Raw genomic sequence first — 6,357 nt, 5'->3', positions numbered from 1 at the left:
AGGGGAGGCCTTTCTGAGGAGGTGACATTTGAGCAGAGACTGAGGGAAATGCAGGAGCAGGCTGTTTGATGTCTAGGAGTGCACGGTCCAGCAGGAGATCACAGCGCAAAGGCAGATGTTGAGGCTGGCTTGTGTGCCGGGAGCCGGTCCATGCTTGCTGTTTCAAGGGACCTGGCATATATGGCATACTGTTCTTAATATGTTTGCTCACCTTCTTGGCACTATGTGTTTTAACCAAGGTCTCTGAGAAAGGTTGTTTCCCCAGGTAGGGATTTTCCCCTGAAGTTAGGGAGGGAATAAAACCTCTTAACTAAGTGCCAGGTGGGTAATTAATCACTTTAACTATGAACAATCATGCTTAAGCTACATAATCTTTACTCCCTGGAATGGAGATAAGAAACGCCCTAACCTTTGTAATAGAGATTGATAGGATTGAATCAACTGGTATAAATACAGATGTAATAAGACAGCAAGACTCAGAACTAAGAAGACAGAGAGAGAGACAGAACCTAGGCACAGAACCTACACAGAACGTTCTCTAGAGACAGAAGAACTTCGCCGGAGAGAACATGGCAAAAGATCCTGGACAGAAACTGGCCTCAGAATCTAGAGACAGAACCTAGTGAGAGAACATGGCAAAAGATCCTGGACTGAACCTGACTACAGAAATTGGCAAGAGGACCTGACTAGAACCTGGTGACTGAACCTGGCTGGAGAACCTGGACAGAACCTGGCTGGAGAACCTAGCGAGGGAACATGGCTACAGAACCTGGCTGGAGAACCTCCCCGTGAACCTGGCTGGAGAACCTAGCAAGACAACATGGACACAGAACCTGGCTGGAGATCCTAACCAGAACTTCACTGGAGATCCTGACCAGAACTTGGCTGGAGATCCTGGCTAGGCTGCTGATCAACTGAACGCTGCCTCCGTGTCATTCCTTCTTCGCCGACTCCGTCCACACCTTTGGGGACCCCTGGACCTGCTGGGATTGGACCCCAGCAATTGTGCTTGGTGGGAAGCTAGTGTGGATGGTGTGGTGCGATCCTGATGGGTGAAGAGCTATGGGAGGGGCAGGGGCCTGTTGCATACGGCCTGAGTCCAAAGCAAGGACTCTGGATTGCATTCTATAGGTGGGTGAGGATTTTAAGGTAGGAGCATACCTCTCCCTTGCATACTCCAGAGGGAGAGCCCTGCTGAGGCTGTCCCTGGGCAGGAAGGGGCAATGTGGGTGGGCCCCCAGGGTGCGTGAAGCTGCGACCTGGAGGTAACCTCCTCCTCTGATGGCTCCTGCTCGCCCACTCTAGCCCCACCCATCCTCTGTGTCTCACTTAAAGGTTCTTGAAGAAGCTTCTTCAAACAAAGAAGCATTTTTCTCCAGAATAATACTTTGGCAGACCTTCCAGAAGTTTCCAAATCAGCCAGCTTTCAAACGTGTTTTTCTTCTAATTCCAGATAGGGAAAGCTGGATTTTCACCAGACACAGGAGCAGGACATGGTTTTCAGAGAGCTGGTGAGGCTGCCTGTACAAGTCCAAGGATTTGGGTTGATAAAGGAGTGAAGACAGGATGCGGCAAAGAGACTGAGTGAAAATGGGGGACGGTACAAAGAGGACCTAGAAGTCCCTGTGAGGTGGAAGCACAGGGCAGAGGGAAGCTGTGGATAGGGAGGAGACATGGCAGCTGAGATTTCAGGGCTGGGAATGGCCCCAGTGGGCATGGGTCCTGACACAATGGTGCCAGTGTCCAATCCTAGCTCTGCTACTTATGACATGCATGACCTTGGATGAATCACATACCCTCTCTGTGATGCAGTTTCCTCAAGTGCAAAAAGGGTTTGGGGAGCATCAAATGAGATAACACGTGTGGAGCCCTGAGAACAGTGCCTGGCTGGAAGCAAGTGCCATAAATATTAGCTATTAAGACTGTTATAAAAGGCGACCCTGGGACTGCAGGGATGAAGTGAAGTCTAAGTCCAGGGACACTGAGGTCGCCTCTGATGCCAGAGGAACTTGGAGAGATAGGAACAGAGTGTCCCATTGAGTGCTGCCTGTCGGAGCAGGAGGTGGCTGGGCCAACTCTCAGAATGGCAATCTACCTTCCTGGGTGCACTTCAGGGCCAACTTCCAGGCTCCGTTCCCTGCACCAGAGTCCAGAGTGAATCCCAAGCTGCTAGGAAGCCCTCGGTGCCTCCCAGAATTCTGGAGTCCCAGGGACTTTACATGCATCATCGCATTTCGTCCTAACAGCCCTGAAAGATAAGTATGATCATCCCCATTTCACACTTCAATCCAAGGCCCTGGGGTGAGTTGACCAAGGGCTAGAGAAACAGAATCTTCTTCCTTTGTTTCAACCAAAGCAGCCTCCTTTTTGTTGGTGTTCATATTGGACTTTCACTGAAGATGCTGCTTGGCAAAAGAATGCCACAGCTTAAAAAATAAACAAGAAAGGAAAGACTGGAAAAACCTGGGTTTGATCATCTTTATGGGGCTCCAAGTCTTAAAGTTGAACTGAAAACTTCCAGGTAACCGCTAGTCTTAATAGGATCCAAAGAGGTCTTTTCCCCAAGGTCATTGTCAAGTATGCTCCTTTGGCCTCACACAGATTCACCAATTAGCACAAATGCTGGGGCTTCTGAGAGGCTCTGCTCCTGGGCAGAGAAGGGGAGGCTGGTGCCAGAAGGAGAAGAGGAAGGGGACATGAGCCTGTTCCTTTCCAGATCTCTCTTGCTCATTGAGATTCCGCAGTGGGCTGCATCGACGCACTTCAATACACTGCCCAGGAGGGACACACAGAACACCACGATCCCAAGCTTATCTGCTCACCCAAGCGGATCACAGGACAAATGGCAGCAGAGGGAGGGCCGGTTCTCTGCCGCCGCCACCCCCACCTTACTCCCGGTCAACTCTGTGAATGGTGTGTCCACCTACCACCCATATGCCACTTCCCTTCCTCCCAGAGAGGGCAAGGCCCTCACCTCTGCTGATGGGCCCAGCTGTTCCGGAACAATCCCTACCCTCAGACACCTCCATTCCATCACCCACACTGCTTCCTCCATCTGGAAGAGAATGTCTTTCTGAGTCAGGAAACTCCCAACCCCCATCTTTATGTCAAGGAAGTGAGATTTTAGTTAATTAATTTTGTTTCTTTGTACTTTTCTGTACTTCTTAATTCTGTTTAGTTAGCAAGTAGAACAAATATTAAAAATATATATATATAAGACTGTTAATTTTATATATATCTTTTTCCTTTTGGCCACCTGCCCTTCAGGGTCCAGGAAGAACTTCCTAATCGCCAGCCAGAGAGAACCTTTACCTCTTCCAACCCCCAAAGCTCTCCACTTTCCCTCTCCCACATCCCTGAGCATTGTACATCTATCTGCAGTTACAGTTTGTGTCTAGATCACACCTCTTTCCCAAACAGCCTAAGAGTGCACTGAGGACCAAACTGGGTGATTTGTCTTTATTGCCATCTCCCTTTATCCAATACCCCCATAAACACTACCACTATTCTCCCTTTCACAACACAACTATCACCAACCACCACCATGCACCAAAATTACCACCACCTCTATTATCATCACCACAACCACCATCACCATCACACAGTTACCCTATCGACACTACCACAATCACCACTGCCAATCAATACATCCAACAAAACAAAAACACCCATCTACCACCATCCACCAATCATCACCAATAGCACCAACCTATCACCACCATCATGACCACCCACTACCATCACTACACATCAGCATCACCACAATATCCCACACTCATCAATACCACTCAACAACAAAAAAATACTTCCTGCTACTACCACCACCACCACCAATGCCATCCACCTCCACCCTATGACCACTCCTAAGCACATGCATATGAATGACTGGTTGGTTGGATACACAAGTGAATGAACTAGTGTATAAATGAATAAGTAAAGGAATGAAGAAGACAATCTCAGAATGTCCATGAAAGAAAGTCAGCTCCACCACAATGATTTGTGGCATGTAATGTAAATAGATTTACATGTTTGAACTTCATTGCTTTTTAAATATATTTTTATTGATTTCAGAGAGAAAGGGAGAGGGTGAGATAGAAATATCAATGATGAGAATCACTGATTGGCTCTTCCTGCACGCTCCAGCCAGGCACTCCCAAACCAGGGCCAAAGCTCCTGATGTCCGTGCCCTGATGAGCTCTTTCTGTAGCAGCCTCAGGAAACCTGGGAGAAGCTACTGGATAAATCCCAACAGTTTTCTCAAAATTCCATCTCATACACACAAAACTGCTGCAGCTCACACACCACCAGAAAAGCTGAAGCTCCAGCCCCAATAAACAAGTCTTGGGACAAAGTCCTCTGAGGCCATGTCATCCTTTGAGCCTCAGAAAACCCAAGAGGAGCAACAGCTGCATCATTTTTGAAGCATTTCCCAGGGCTGGAGCAGAAAGAGATGGGAAGTGTAGAGAGGGTCTGTTCTTGTAGTCTTCCTCCATCTCTGATTCCTGTCTCTCTTACAACTGTCCACCTCCTTCTGTCTCTCAGTTGATATCTTATATTATTATATTTTTTTTTGTCTGTTGGTCTTTGAAATTTCTTCAACTCTATCTCTTTTTGTCCCTCTGTCGCATTCTTTTTTTTTTTTTAAACGTCCCAATAATTTAATGGCAAAGCTAGAAGAGCATTTACAGCTATCCCGGGACCTCCAACAAAACGTTTTCCTAGATGCACAGACATTCGTAATACTGACAAGTCTCAGTGGACAGCTCTGGCTGGTACACGTGGTTGCGACACCCTTTGTACAGTAGAGAGGAGCATGACAGAGGGCCTGCGAGGCATCTGGACAGCACACAGCAAAATGAAAGGCTAGACTTCCCCCCACAGAAACCCATTAAAAAAAAAGTGTGTCTATTACAAAGTCACGTTTGCCATCTTTCCACTTTATAAAGTCAGCGATGCTGGAGGGTGTCTAGCAGAATCCATCCTCCAGGAATGAGTGCAAAAGGGACGTCCCTTCAGTAAGCAGATGGAAGGACCAGCTGGAGACCTCCCATCCATTTCGGACAAACACACACATACTTAAGGAAAAGGATTATTGCCAGCTTGTGTACGTTCACAATGTGATTTTTGTATTTCGAAAGCTTGAATTGTCCTTGATGCTGTCGGTGTGGGTTTTGTATTCCATAATGGTGTTGGGAGGTAGATTAAGCACTCGCCGAAGCGTATCCCGGATTCGGGCTGTGGTTGTTTGGTCGCTGGCAGTCTTATTCCATATTGAAATAATGTCCTCCTGAAACCGGACAGAGACTACAGCCCCACAGATCTCCTCCCCAACCATGAACTGTTCCCCCAACATGGCCAGGATGAGATTCTCCCAGCAACGCGATGCCAAGCCCTTCCGCAGCCGAATAATCCACTTGCCACCATTTTTATCTGCATCATCCTCCCACATGGGTTTAATTCCTTCTTTGAAGAGATGGAAGTCACTGTGGCCTGTCAGGTCCCCAGGACGTACCATGTGGCTGTAAAACCTCCAGAATTGCTCCACAGAAGCAAAGGTGCCAATCTGTTTGATATTCTGTTCATAGCTCTGCGAGCTGGTGGGTCAGCCGGGGGTTCTCCTGGAGTACCAGAAAGTGTAGTTGTACTGCAAGGGATGCTCTGCTGGTCCCGGGACAACAGCCTTCCTCTTGCTGCTGCTCTGACTTTTGTCCCGTTCCATTTTTTCCTTCTCACCATCTTTCCGTGTGCTGTTTTCTTCATTCTGATCATGGTCACCACTGTCATCATCTTTCAATGCGTCGAACTTGTTGTTCATCCTCTCGCTGTCGCCACTGCCTCACGGAGTCTCTGTCGCATTCTTTATCCCTATCTCATTCTTTCTTTTTTCCCCTGTCTCCATCTTCTCTCATCTCTCTGCCTCTCCTCCCTCTCCCCACTCCTTCTCTATTCATTGTAGTTTGCACGTGGAAATTAAAAGATAGGTGCCAATTTAAAGGTCTTATAATTCAGCTCTAGGAAAATCAGTGTTCATGAAACAAGACACCTAGAAATTACAATTCTTACAAAACTCCAGGGCCTGGTGGAGAGGGGGGGAGCCCAGGCCTGGGAGTGGAAGCCCTGGGTTTCTTCCCCAGCTCTTCCTTGACTTGCTGGGTGATCTTAGGAAGCCTTCTTCCATCTATAAAATGAGGAGGTTGGGACACATTGATCTTGAACCCCAGTTCCAGTCTGACAACCCAGGATTGGAAAGGACCCAGATGCTCCTATTCTCTAGCTCAGCCAATGTGAATACTAGTTGTGGGCATCACGGACCACTTGCATTTGTGGACTGGCTGGAAATTCCACCAGGGAGCCCTG

General features: G+C 47.9%; 1 pseudogene across 1 annotated transcript; it reads right to left on the bottom strand.

Moving 5' to 3' along the window:
- Window positions 1-5,110: 5,110 nt before the first annotated feature.
- LOC308528167 (eukaryotic translation initiation factor 4E type 2-like) lies at window positions 5,111-5,815 on the bottom strand (annotated as a pseudogene). Its single transcript has one exon. The product of its transcript is annotated as a eukaryotic translation initiation factor 4E type 2-like (transcript).
- Between the last annotated feature and the right edge of the window lie 542 nt (window positions 5,816-6,357).

Source organism: Myotis nattereri, assembly GCF_964212035.1.
Source record: "Myotis nattereri genome assembly, chromosome: 12".
Lineage (NCBI taxonomy): Eukaryota > Metazoa > Chordata > Mammalia > Chiroptera > Vespertilionidae > Myotis > Myotis nattereri.
This window is presented reverse-complemented; position numbering and strand designations above follow the sequence as displayed.